The 14855-nt window shown below is 44.5% G+C and overlaps 2 long non-coding RNA genes across 3 annotated transcripts; one reads left to right on the forward strand and one right to left on the reverse strand.

The window, feature by feature from the left end:
- Window positions 1-599: 599 nt before the first annotated feature.
- Window positions 600-10595, reverse strand: LOC116074753. 2 transcript variants are annotated; one of them, XR_004112264.1, is made up of 4 exons: window positions 10459-10595; window positions 3155-3349; window positions 2165-2987; window positions 600-812 (listed from the first exon to the last, which is right to left on the reverse strand). It is a non-coding gene; the product is annotated as an uncharacterized LOC116074753 (long non-coding RNA). The 2 variants fall into 2 exon arrangements; XR_004112265.1 differs by having other exon boundaries at window positions 3146-3349.
- LOC116074754 lies at window positions 10072-10694 on the forward strand. The gene is made up of 2 exons (XR_004112266.1): window positions 10072-10146; window positions 10366-10694. It is a non-coding gene; the product is annotated as an uncharacterized LOC116074754 (long non-coding RNA).
- Window positions 10695-14855: the final 4161 nt, after the last annotated feature.

The following is a 14855-nucleotide window of genomic DNA, read 5'->3' on the forward strand; positions in this document are numbered from 1 at the left end:
ATTGGCAAATCCTCAGATAATAATGATTATTTTACATCAGCCTTTATTTTAGTAAGTCGATTAACTATACACAATCAACTACCAATAATGGTTATCATGTTAACTCATCTTTATTGAGTGGTGCTCCTGGGTGTTTTGTGTGTGTGTGTGTGTGTGTGTGTGTGTGTATGTGTGTGTGTGTGTGTGTGTGTGTGCGCACATGCATGTGTACACTCATCAAATCTGCACAAGAACCCATAGAGTGCTTATACCCATCCTGACTCACAAAGAGGAAACTGAGGCACGGAATGGCTGAATGTCTGGTTGTAGGTCACCCATTCGTGAAATTCTAAGCTAGCGTCTTCAGTTCTGAAGGCCATCTAATAGCCAGTCTTTCTGCTGCTCACAGCTGTTCCCCAACACTTTTGATCGAATGCAATTCCCTTCCTTTTCTCTCCCGATTCTTGTGTTTTATAACATACCTGCTCTGAAGCAAGCCACCCAACAGCATGGCTGCCCTCTGGGCCCCAACTCACCCTCTCTCCAAATTCAGAATCAAACCTCTGAGTCTCCTAAGACCCTCTTACGCTGAGATCCATCTTCAATAATACTTAGAAAGGTTTCCTTTTTTAACAATTTTTTAAGTTGGGGAGTGGGCGGTCACGCATGTGCCGTAGTATCTCTGTGTAGCTCGGACGACAACATTGTAGAAGTTGGCTCTCTCCTCCCACCAGTTGGATTCTGGGAGGTTGAGCCTAGGCTGTCAGGGACGCCAGTAAGTGTCCTTATCCTCTGAATAATGTTGTTGGCCCTGGATGGGTTTCATGCAAGCACTGAAATTAATAAAGAATGAATGATTAATAGACATAGGGAGTAATGCTAAAACTAATAAGTTTATATTTCATGATCATTCAGGACCGTGCGCCGTGCAGCGTGTGGTGGCTGAAGTATCTCTTCCAAGACCTGATTTAGATCCTTTGCTTCCACATTCTTCGACTCCTGTCTTTACCATGTTTTATGAAATGCTCCACTGGCTTTAAGTTTCTGATTTCTCAGGCTCTAGGTTCCTGACTATTCCTTTGAAAGAACTTTCTAGTCCTGGGTGAATTTGTTCTAGTTGCAGGATTGTGGTAACAGGCGACCTGCCAGCTGGTGTTGAGGAGGGCTGGGCTTGTCAGAGGAATGCCTCACTCAGTTTGCTATCTGGAGACCCGGCCTTTTCTCTCCATGCACGTGGGCCTGTGGCTGACATTACTTTTTTTCCTCTAATATTCATATACTTACCTTTAACTGGTTTTCTATACTAACACCACCCCACCCTGCCTTTGATCTAGTCCAATGTTTAGGGCTAGAGGTGGGCAGCTAAGGTAGAGACCTTGTTCTGTATAGTTTAGGGTAAGAAGTGTTTCTATTCTTCCTGAACATTCTGCTCACTCTCCAGAGGCTCTGGCCATGCATACACATACACAAATGCCAAAGCCATACAAAATGGATTATCAAGAGTCACTTAATTGCTCAGTACTCAGACAAGTTTAAGTCTGCCATCACATGTATTATAGATGATCATTCCAGGGTACCTGCCTGTGGTGTGGGCTGTAGATCTCTTGTCTTAGTTAGGGTTTGACTGCTGTGAACAGACACCATGACCAAGGCAACTCTTATAAAGGACAGTGTTCAACCAGGGCTGGCTTACAGGTTCTGAGGTTCAGTCCATTATTATCAAGGCAGGAGCATGGCAGCTTCCAGGCAGGCTTGGTGCAGGAGGAGCTGAGCGTTCTACATCTTGTTCTGAAGGCAAACAGGAAGACTATCTCCCACGTGGTTAGGAGGAGGGTCTCTCAAAGCCCGTGCCCACAGGGACACACTTCCTTCAACAAGGCCACACCTACTCCAACAAGGTCACACCTCCTAATAGTGCCACTGCCTGGGCCAAGTATATTCAAACCACCACAGTCCCCATACAAAACGTAGGAAGAGACCCTCTCAGCACACAGTGCCATCATGGCTTTTCTTCCCTAGCTAACCCCAATACTGGCTCCCTGATTCAAGTCTAACCACAACCAAACCTCCCCGTAGGTATTGTCAGATCTCTCTTGGCATCCCTGCCTCACCAGGATAGGCATCCACACCCTCACTCTGGACTCTAATAACTAATTGTGCAGTTATTTAATATATGTGGACTCACCCGTGGATGAACGACCAGCAGGAAGTTTGATTTCCTGTTTCACTCCTTTGTAACAACAGAAGATTCCCAAAGCAAACCAAGGCCTGCTATAGGAGTGACACATGCTCTTCACCACTGAGCATCTCTCCAGCCCCGCATGACACAAGTTTTTAAATTTTCCTCGGAACACAGAAATTTCTCTAGCTATCTATAGCAGGTAGAATTCAATCTGAGGAACTGAGCATACAGGTGAGGGAAAAACCAAGGAGCCATACAGATGAAGACACAAAGCCGGAGATTGACACATCCTCCTGCCCCCCCTCAACTGAAGAGACAAGAGCATGCTGGGTCCCCAGTCCTGGAACCACAGTCCTAAGTAGAAGCTGCCGTGACAGAGGGCTTTCCAGGGATTCAGGAATACAGGTGTTTCCCCACGGGTGCTGGACCTGCAGAAGCAGCTCTCTGTGCTAGTAGATCTCGGTACATGAGCCCAGGCTTGACCGCATGAGGTACAGGGAGGCTGAGATCACCGATAAACGCTGATGATCATTGGTAATCACCGATAAACAGTGACTAATCAGGCTGGACCTTGATTAGTCCCTCATGGCCTTCCAGGTTCCCAAACATAACCCCGCTCTGTGTGACTCTGACTCATTTTCTCCTTTTACTCAGATCTTCAGTATTTTGCCTCAAGGAGTTGTCTTTCAAGACGAAAATCCTAAGTTACCAGGGAATCACAAGCGCTTCCCAAGGAGAACAAATGTCTAAGCGGCTCGCAGGCGCTTCGCTGACGCTGACGTTTCCAGCAGAGAGGGCGAGTCTCGAACCTGGAGCCTGCCTCTGGCTGCAGAGGAAGCAGAAAGTGGACATGAGTGACTGGGATCAGGGGCAGACTCCCTGTGGATGAGTCTTGGGAACTCTGACCTCTGTGAACTCTGCCGCCACAGAGCAAAAGAACGTTGCAAATCCATGCAGCGTTTATTGAAAGCAATTTAAGATGACCTGGGTCACCTCGGCTCATGATCTGCCGGATCCCAATCTCTCCACGATCGTGCTTCCTAGTTGGGCAGGGTCCGAGGAACTGCAGGACAGAGTGACCACAGGACAGACTGATCTGAGGACAGACGAACCACAGGACGAACAATGTAACGCAGGATCTTTAGCTCAGATGTGCTGTGTGCAGAGGGCTGGGTTCACAGACCTGAACTGAGATGAAGGCAAACAGAGGAAGGAAAACAATGTCAGATAGGAGGAGGACCAGACCGGAAGTAGTCGCCATGGGTATTGGAGACCCAGGTCCACTCAATGATGGCACTGAGTCCAACACAGATTCCTCCCCTTACCTAAGGCTCCTCCCATCATTGACAGGCTCCTCCCCTTACGTACAGGCTCCTCCCATCACTGACAGGCTCTTCCCCTTACGTACAGGCTCCTCCCCTTCCCTATAGGCTCCTCCCCCTCCCACCTCCCTGTCCTTGACAGCAAGTCATGCCAGGTACAAACTCTGAGGATGTGCGCACGCTCTAGCATGTCCGGCGTGGGGCAAGATTAAAGAAACAGCCAGGGTGGACAGCGTGTCTGAGACCCAAGGGGGAAAGGAGAGCTGTGGCGGGGGAGGAGATTCTGGGGTGAAGGGAAGCAAGATGGAAGCAGAAGTGGACCGGCAGACGCCCCACTTCCACTCTTCCAGATGCAATAGCCTATCAACAATATGGGCACTAAAGGAAGGGTGGAGAACAACGCAAGGTCCAGCCCAGACTCCATGAGACCTCAGGCTCAGACAACTGAAGAAAGCATTTTAAATAATAAACACGGAGGGCTGGGGGTTTGGCACAGAGGCAGAGGAATCCCCGAGTGTGTGGAAGGCCCCTGGTTCCATCCCCATCGATGGTGATAATGGTGATGATGGTCATGGTGGTCATGGTGATGATAGTGATGATGGTGGTGAAAATGCAAAATTAGATGGATACATAAGCCCATTGTTCAGATTTTTAAGAGAAACTGCAAGAATTTTAAGTAGCTTAACAAATGTTCAGCTACTGAAAAATCAAAAATAAATAATAATAATTCTTATCAACTAACTGCCTATGGTTCTTTCATAGCTCACCCCAGTATTTTTAATTTTTACTTTTTCATTGAAATTTTCATACACGTATGCAACGTCTCTGGATCATACCCTTCTCTTCCTCTCTAGCTCAAGCTCTGCCCCAGGATATCCCTTCATATCTCCCATCGAACTTCACACCCTCTTTTCATAATTTATTTGTTCTGCAAGACACTGTGTCCGTCTGCGCTTCCCATATGTGCATGGGTGTGCACAAGGTGGGAGGAGGTATCTGCCAGTGGCCACACCCTTGACAAAAAAGTGCTTCTCTCCTTCAGCACCCTTCTGAGGATGAGGCCTCTGAGGCCCCTCCCCAAGTAACTCACCCTAGTTGCTTTATTTACCTACTCTCTCATATACTGTTGGGTTTCTGCTCTCAATTCCTATACAGAGAATAGAAAGGAAGTTTGAGCTTTTCTGGAATGACGAATCAGAATTTATTCTCCTCGCTGAGAGTCAGGATGCATAAAACATGTAAGTCCATGGAAACTCACGCTGCTTTTGTGAGATTTACACTCTTGCAAATCTGTGCTATAAAATTCAGAGATTTGAGTGAAGTTGGCTTTACATAATTACCATACATTTTTAAAACATAGGCTGCTTTTTTGATTTGTATTCATTACATTATAAAATACACTCCTGACTATGGAATGATAAAGCCATCTCTCTACTCGCAGTTAATAAACATGTTGTTTGATAGCGTCAAAGTGTACTGTGGAGGCCATCCCAGAACCCACATCCATGAGGAAGAAAACTTCTGACTTCCATGTGCCTGGTGTGACTCACATGTGCACACATACACACACACACACACACACACACACTTACACACATGCACACACATACACATATGTACATACAACACAGGCAAACACACATGCACAAACATGCACACATGAAGACACGCTGACACACACACATACAGATGCACACACCCATGCATGCATACACACACATACTCATATATGCATGCACACATACAGATGCACACACATATGCACACATGCACATCCATGCACATACACTCACACATGAGTACACATGCACACATGCACACATATACATGCATGAACATACGACATAAACAATTTTTAAAGAATTAATTTTTTTCCAGAGACCAGCTTAAAGTTCTGCACTGTGACCCTTCCATGCCCAACACCTCTCCTGTTTCTGAGGATAGCATGGTCCTTAATGCACGGACGATTAATTATAACTACGCACAAAAGCATTCATAAAAATTGTACAGCTTGGGCCTGGTGATATGGCTCAGTGGGTAAGAGCACCGACTGCTCTTCCAAAGGTCGTGAGTTCAAATCCCAGCAACCACATGGTGGCTCACAACCACCCATAATAAAATCTGAATCCCTTTTCTGGTGTATCTGAAGACAGCTACAGAGTACTCATTTATAATAATAATAAATAAATAAAAATTGTACAGCTCCCCCTCATGGAACTCAAACTACATTTAATGAACCCCTTTTCCCCTATGCTGGATCTTTTTAAAAGTCGTAAGCATGGTTAAATAAAATACTGGTCTGTGAGACCTGAATGTGAATGCAGTCTTTCAAACCTGTCATGTGATTTACCAGAACTGAACAGTATTGACAGCATCAGATACAGCGCCCAGGCTGAGCTGTCCCAACGCCTTTTCCATGATAATAACCCAGTGTCCTTAGGGACACATGACTCCGGACCACATCCAAGGGCATATGATGTCAACCCCAGCCAGGGACAGCTCCCAGCACAAAAAGCAAAAATCTGTTGTTCTCATATGCTAGGTCCTGTATGGGGAACTAGAAACCAAAATAAGGTGTCAAATGTGGAAATTTCTGCATCCAAGACCTAATAGCTGATAGGCTAAACACATCGAATGTAGGGGTTTTTTTCCCTTAAGAATCTATGTGGTTGTAAGGATATTGCTTTTAAAACACCTCGTTGTTTGTTCTGCTTGAAGGTTTCTAGAACACCAATCCCTCATTCTAACATCTGATAAAGGACGAAACAAAAATTCAGTATTTGTCTTGATTTTGCCACATGAACTCTACCACAGAGTGGTAACAACAGCTGGTGAATAAAAACAGCTTTTATTTTAATTCCTGGTGTGTCTATCTATCTGTCCACCTAGTTATCTATCTATCTATCATCTATCTATCTATCCATCTATTTATCTATCTATCCATCCACCTATTTATCTATCTATCATCTATCTACCATCTATCCATCTATCATCTATCTACTATCTATCTATCCATCTATTTATCTATCTATCATCTATTTTAGTTAGTTATTTTTATTATTTTTATCTCTGCCTCATATAGCACACATGTGGAGGTCAGAAGACACCGTAGAGGATGTCTTTGTTAGGGTTTTACTGCTGTGAACAGACACCATGACCAAAGCAAGTCTTATAAAGGACATTTTATTGGGGCTGGCTTACAGGTCAGTGTTCATCCATTATCATCAAGGCAGGAGCATGGCAGCATCCAGGCAGGCATAGTGCAAGAGGCTCTGAGAGTTCTACATCTTCATCTGAAGGCTGCTAGCAGAAGACTGGCTTCCAGGGGGCTAGGATGAGGGTCATAAAGCCCACACCCAGACTGACATAGCTACTCTTCAAGACCACACCCACTCCAACTAGGCCACACCCACTCCAACAAGGCCACACCTCCTAAGAGTGCCACTCCCTGGGTGGAGCACATTCAAACGACCACAGTGGAGTTGATTCTTTCCTTCTTCAGTATGGGTACCAGGGTTTGAACTCAGGTCATCATTCATGGAAGCAAACCTTTTACCCTGACATTTCACCCAAGAACTGTACAGGGTCATCCTTGAATTACGTATCCCTCTATCCATCCCCTGATTAAGTAACAGCTCGAGATAGTGTGAACCAAAAACAATGCAGAGGCTTAGACAAGGCAATATCTAGACATTTTGGGCAACCTAACACTACAAATGTAGGTGATGATGATGATGATGATGGTGGTGGTGGTGATGGTGGTGGTGGTGATATTTGAAAAATGCATGCGATATCTGTCAATAGTGCATTATAGCAGTGAGCTCCCGCCACCATCTGCACTAATTCCTTTTAAATGTGATCTTGATGGTTGAACGGAGGCCTGGCAATTAAGAGCTCTTGCAGAAGGGGTTGCTGGGATTCACAGGGATAGAACAGCTTAGTGCAAGAAGTTCTGTTCCAGGTCCATTGTCTTCAACAAATGAATTGTGTTTAGAAGTAAAGGTGGGGCCAAAGGCTGGAGAGTTGGCTCAGTGGTTAAGATCATGGGTGTCTCTTCCAACAGGACCAGGGTTCAATTCCCAGCACCCACAGGGTGGCTCACAACCATGCAGAACACCAGTTATGGGGAGATCTGATGCCCTCTTCTGGTTCCCAGGGGTAAGTACAAGCGTATGGTGCAGAGGCATACAACAGGTAAAACATACATACTGCAAAATAAATTTTAAAAATATATATTTTAAATATATAAATTTTGTTATATATTTATATACTATATAATATATAGTTATATAATATAATTTATACTTATATATATTTTTAAAGAGGGGGGAAGTATAGAAAGGAGAAAACTGTTTCAAATTGTTGTTTGATGAAGTTCAGCAACCAAAGGTGACACATAGCATCTTTAGAATCTAGATTTAAAACAAAACAGAACAGAACAAAAACAAGAAAGAGAACGGATGTTTGCAGAGTAAAGGAATGCTGAACACTGACTGCATGCTAGTTAGCATTAGAAAATAATACTATTTTTTTTCTTATCTAACAGTCATTAAAAATTACACCTTAGATTACAGAAACACAAGAGGAGAATGATAAGGCATGTAGTGTTTTCTTCAAAATTCCCCAAAAGGGTGACCACCAGACTTGTTGAAGCGGTGCGGATGGGTCAGGGTAAAGCAGGTGTGGACTGGGAGCGGAAATGCATCTGAAAGCAGAGAAGTCATGACCCGGTCTGTGTGGGTAACCCAGGCTCAAATCTCCCATGGCTTAAAAAATACATACATACATACATACATATATACATACATGAATAAAATAAATCTATAAATAATGAGCACTTGAGGCAAATAACCCTTCAGAGACATTCATTCCAGCTGAGGGTCACAAGTCTCTGATACCAACAGGAAGAAAATTGACTCAAGGTCTTATACCTTCAAGGGGGACCTTACATTCCCTCCCTTTGTCTAACTCTGTCCCCGCTTTGCCAAATGCCTGGGTCACAGGAACACATACGGACCTCGCAGCTGGAATTTGACCAAGATTTAAAAACTAAAATAAAATAAAGTGTGAGGTGGGGAAAACGTGAAAGTTTTGAGCCATGACTGGATACGAAAAATAATCAGAATGTGGTTCGAATGTCGATTGCCCATAAGTATCTGATGGGCATGGCTAGGGAGGGGTCACGGGGCCCTGAAAGCAATCACAGCTGTCCCTGTACTTGAGATACCCTAAAACAATGACCTCTCAGGTAATTGCCTGCCCCTGCTCCTCCCCCTCCCCCTGACCCCGACCCTAACCCTCTCCCTCCCCCTGACCTTGACCCTAACTCTGACCCTACCCCTGGCTCCCCACCATCCTGGGATTCTCCAGATGTGGAAACTTAATCCTGAATATTTCTGTCTTTCTGCACGGAGACAGTGTTGAATTCATTAGATTTCAGAACCTCAAACCCCACAGATCAAAAATGTCTTCACATATGTGAATAAATCGTGTGTTGAGCAGCGCCACCTGTGGGTAAAGCTCGGTGTTGCACCATGACTGCAGTGGGAGCTATGCCCCGGTGGAGAAAGGCAGGCAGGCATTAGAGCAAAATCCACCAGAGGAAACTTCCATTTTGCAGTCTTCTGCCAGCTTGCAATCTCTAGATATTCCAGCCTGGACAAGAGGTGAAATCTTCTAAGTTCCTACAGAAATATTTACAGTCACTCTGGCAAAGTGTACCTTTGATGTACTGGCATTGACTAACTGCAATGCCTAAAAAAATGAAGATAAAAATTCAGGTTTCTAAAGTTCTAAAAAAAAAACAATGGCTTTGTTCCTTTACTGAACAAAACTTACCAAATTTTATCTTGATTGACTTTTCTTTTTAAACTTCATGTTCTAAGACTCTGTGAAAGTTCACAAATTTAGAGTTATGGATTTCAAATTAGTAATTCGAAACAAGTTCTGAAGTCAAAATAAAAGGCTTGAAAAGCAAAGTTGCAGATGATCAGCATGGAGGGGAGCTGTTATTAATTGTAAAACAACAAAACAAAAAAAATTCTCACCAATGGCAGCAGAGGGAAGAGACACCCACTAAAGGATCAGATTTTACAAATGAAAAATTCAAAACAAAAGCGGTCCTATCTTCTAAAATACCAGCAGGCCAAAGGATGTATTCTAAACTACCAGAGTCTTCAAGGAGGTTGTTCTGGGATCATCAACATGGTAAACATTTTGCAAAACTTAGAATCATTCATAAATCTATTCATGTACTTATGCAGCTCTGAAATGATTACATGATACAGTTAAATATGTCAACGTGTTTACTTTTAAAGTATATTCTTACGTGATCTTTTATTATTATATATATCAATGTTGTATGCCCAAATTTTAGTGTTACAGTATGAAATAACTTTCAGGAATGAAATCAACAGATCACATTGTGGAACATTGTCTTGCAGTACCACCTTGGGGAACACACCATTCCTTTCCCCAGAAGGGACACCAGAAATTAGAGACTCTCTTGTCATTTTTGCGGGGCAAGAGCTGGCACCAGGGACCGGCACTACAGCCTTGTAATTTCAGTGTTGATATTTCAGATCCTCGTATGAGGCGTCATCTTACCGCTGAGCTCCCACTTCTACCTCGAGAGCCACCCCTGACTTCAACACAGCACCAAAGGTTAAAGGGGGTGGGGTTGTGGAGAAGGAGAGGACAGAAAGACAGGGGGAGACCATGGGAGGAAGGGAAGGAGAGAGCGTGAGGATGAGGAAGGGGAGGAGGAAGGATGGGGGAAGGAAGGAAGGGACCCTCACATTAGAACGGTGAACCCAGTAGGGGACACAGCAAGTTAGCATTCTTAATCTTCATTCTCTCTAACCCGCGATCATCCCTTGCCAGGCTTAACTGAAGAAAGTGATCAGCTGTGAGAGTTGGGGAGGAGCTAGGAGGACAAAGGACCCTGGCAGAAAGAAAGCTGGGATTCAAGGTTACCTTGAGGCTAGCCTTGTCTGTCTGTCGCGGGCGTGAGGACCGGAGGAACGTGGAGTCACCAACGGACAGTGGGCCCATTGCTGAGGGCAACCCCACGCGGCTCGCTGAACGTGGAGAGGCAGACCTGCTGCCTCCATAGAACCCTCACAGCAGTGTTCTAAGTGTTCTAGTGTCTATGATGCATGCGGGCAGGTTCTCTGCAGGCTCCCAAGGGAGAAAGGTAAACACCAACCCAGCACAACCGCCTCTATCTACACTCGGTCCCGCCCGCAAGATCTGCCAGGGCAATGGTGGCACAACGCTGGCGGGAGTGGCCAACCATGTCTAATTTGACGCGGAAGGGCCACTCCGCGAGGTGGAACTCAGACCTGACACTGCTTGGGTGACCAAGAATAGGAATCTGGATAGCCCCGGGGACCTGGGGTAAAACCAAATACGACTGGTTAGAAGAGAAAAAAAAAAGTAACAATGAAATGACTCTAATGATATCCTGCTATATCCATAGATCAATGCCTTATTGAGCTATCAGCAGAAAGAAATCCTCCTGCAGCAGAGGGGAAGAAATACACCCACAACCAAACATTATACAGGGGAGGGTGCGGAGGGGGGGAGGGAAAGGGAGAGGGAGGAGAGACCGAGAGAAACAGTCAGAGACAGAGACAGACAGAGACAGACAGACAGGCAGACAGACAGATGGACAGACTGACCTTGAAACGCGCAGCTCCAAAAGAAATGTCCCCATCAATCCCTCCCCTCAAAACTCAAGAGAACTCCATGGAAGAGGAGAGAGGAGAAGAACCGGAGGTGGGAGATGGGAACAGAAGACACCAGGGGAGCAAGACCCTCTAAAACAACGGAGTAAAGCTCACAGGAATTCACAGAAACTGAAGCATCATGAACAGGGCCTACATGGGTCTACTCCAGGTCCTCTGCGTCCTGAACGTGTAAATCAACAGTTCTCGGATCTTTGTGCCGTCTCTTAAGCTCTTTCGTTTGTCTGTTGGCTTGCTTTGTCCAACTTTGACACGATAGGTTTTGTTTTTTATTTTCTTACGTGTGGTTGGTAATCTCTCAGGAACCTGTTCTTTTTTATATGAGAGACAGAAAGGGTGTGGATCCAGATGGGAGGGGAGGTGCAGAGGAACTCGGAGCAGAAGGAGGGGAAACTGGATCCATCCAGGTAGAATTGTGTGAGGGAAGAATCTATAGTTAATAGAATAGAAGGAGGAGGCAGAGGAAAGAGCTTGAAGTCTCTGAATAGTCAGACTGGGACACTCTTGCTGTATGAGGGGCTGATCTCCGGGCAGATCTTCAGCTTGTCTCAGGGTTGCAAGGGGTGCATTTGCTTTGGAAGTGACTCCCGAAAGCCTAAAAGGAAGACTTGCTGTAAACAACGTTGGTGGCTGCTGATGAAGGCAAGATAGTTGAGTCCGCTAACCAATCCCTGCAGCAGTGCTTGCTCTCACTGTCTCCCCGCTGACCAATCCCTGCAGCAGTGTTGTTCTCCCGCTGACCAATCCCTGCAGCCATGCTGTTCTCATCGCCTGTTGCCATGCTGAAGGTGGCAGACAATTGACGGTGTGTGCTAGAGAGCCTTCCCCATGAAATATAATGTGTGAACAGTGAATGTCATCTTTATCCCTGGGATACATTGGAAGACGCCCTGGGCTTTATCAGACCTGCGAAGGAAAAATTACTAGTTTAAAGGCCACCCTGAACCGTTCTCTGACACGTTCCTTTGTAAACATCGTTAATACCCTGGAACACTTGCAATATACATATACATATACATATACATATACATCATATACATATACATATACATCATACACAAAAACATCATATACATACACATCACATACATATACATATACATAATATACATCTTTAATATGTAAAATAAGGAATCGGCATTACTAGAGGCTAATAATATCCATTATAAAATTCTTTCATAGAATATAGATCACCTAGTCTTCCCCTCTCTCCCCTAAGCCAGATATAATTTACACCTAACAAAACAGCTCTGTAAGTCTGCTGGTGCGGAACACACTTGGATTTGTATTTCTCTGTAACATGACTGTGGTTCTTGGGGGCAAATGGCTGGAGCAAGAAATACCTTTAGGCCATAGAGTTATGTAAATGGCCAAGTTATGGCTGAGTGACTTTGTAAATGAGCCTGGTAGAGTGGGCTCTGCAAAGAAGAATAATTGCATCTTTATGACCTCATTCAGAGCTGGAGAACCCCGCCCTGAGGCAGTGGCGGGAGACACTCAGAGGTGCATTGGACACCAGACTCAAACAAGTGCCACCTCCCAGCACCAGACTCAAACAATTTCCACCTCCCAGAAGGAAAAAATATATATATGGTTTTTGAATGAGGTCATTTAATATGAAAAGCCATCTTAACACCGGCGAGTTCAAGGGGGTTGCTAAATAAGATGAACACAAGTGCCTGTTCTCTGAAACCCAAGATGCATTGGGGGAAAGCAGGGCTGTCTCATGGGCTTGAGCACTCTGAGGGAGCTTGTCCACGGCTACAAGCAGGGAAGAAAGGGAGAGAGATTACTGCTAAGCCTGAGCCAGCAGCCTGTGGACATACTAGACAGAAGCTGCCTCTTCACGCACCATGATGGTCTGGGGTGGAAATCCATGGGAAAGTAAGAATAGTGAAGGGAAGACACTCCACAGAGCAGAGCATACAGTGGGTGGGAAGCACATTTTATCTGTACTGTCAAAGCACATTTTATCTGTACTGTCAATCATATACACATATATATATATATGTGTGTGTGTGTGTGTGTCTGTGTATGTATATGTATGTATATACATGTATATGAATACATGCATATGTATATATGTATATGTATATGAATACATGTATATGTATATATGTATATGTATATGTGTATATGTATAAATACATGGGTATATAAGTATACATGTATATGTATACATGTGTATATATATATATATATTTCTAAAGAAACCACAATCCTCACCAACCTGCCTAAGGCAAGCTACCACAGGAGCATCACTAGCAGTTCTTGGGCGAGTTTCTCTCAACGGCCTTCTCATCACAAGTTGAGCTCAACAATACTATATAAGGAGAACCAATACATGAGTGTAGTTAGCAAAGAATAGCAAGGTGGAGTAAGCCAAACCACTGCTCAGTGTTCCTATCCCACTGTTTGTGGGATCATATTTATACTCCTATAGTTATATAGATATAAATATATCATATATCTATACATATGATGTGAAAAAACACACATTATAAGATTGTATAGATGAATGTATATAAATAACCTGGATCCTGAAGTGGAAAGTCAGTTATGTCAAATGATGTTTTGCTGGGACACACAGGTGAAAGGATGTCTTGCTAAAGCAGACACATGAAAGAATGTTCTCCTGAAGCAGACACAGGTGAAAGGGTGTTTGGATAGAGCAGAGACGTGAGAGGACTCTTGATGAAGGAGTATAAATATGACCCCACAGACCGTGGGAGACTAGCACTGAGTCTTGGTTTGGTTTCCTCTACCTTACTATTCTTCGCTAAAGACAGGCATGTATTGGTTCGCCTTGCATAGCGTTGTTGAGTTCAACATGTGGTAATGCCAACCATTGAGAGAAGCTCGCCTAAGAACTGCAGCTCATGCGGCAGCTTGCCACTTCTGTGGCTTCACCTCAGTGGTGTTGGCGACCCTTGGGGCTTCTTCAGGATTGAACTACGCTGCTGGTTCACACCTAGTGTCTGCCTGCCTAGAGCAGACTGGTCTGCAGTTGCTGGTTCGCACCTGGTGTCTGCCTGCCTAGAATACACTGGTCTGCAGCTTCTGATTTGTATTTGGTGTTTGCTATGGGACTGAACTGCTGCCAAAGAAGATTGAGCTCACCCCAAAGAACTATTGCTGAACAGGTCAGTCCACTTCCCACACATCCTAGTAACTTCTCTCGTCCACTACCTCGGCTGGGTGGTAGACTAGAGCAGAAGTTGAGCCCTTATTAAAAGTAGGGTGCCAAAAAAGTATGCCAATAGACCCTGGTTCGTTTTGCATCTGTTGTTCTCCAGCTGTTTGTGGTGGCTTGAATGAGTAACGTCTCCATAAACTCAGGCATTGAAACACTTGGTTCACAACTGATGGCCATGTTTGGGAGGTTTGGGAGATGTGGCTCTGTTGGTGTAAGCCACTGGAGGCAAGCTTTGGGAGTTGAAAGACTCGTCCGCTTCATTTTCTGTTTGCACTTCAAACTGTGAGGAGCCAGTTTCTCCCCCAACCAAACAAACCCTTCTGTGAGCTGTCTTGTGTTTTATCACAATAGAAAAGTAACCAATAAACTACTTATAGAATATCTATACATGCATCCGTGCAATCTTTTCTTTTTTTTTTTTTTTTTTT

The sequence above is a fragment of the Mastomys coucha genome, unplaced genomic scaffold (genome assembly GCF_008632895.1).
Source record: "Mastomys coucha isolate ucsf_1 unplaced genomic scaffold, UCSF_Mcou_1 pScaffold3, whole genome shotgun sequence".
NCBI classification, from domain to species: Eukaryota; Metazoa; Chordata; class Mammalia; order Rodentia; family Muridae; genus Mastomys; species Mastomys coucha.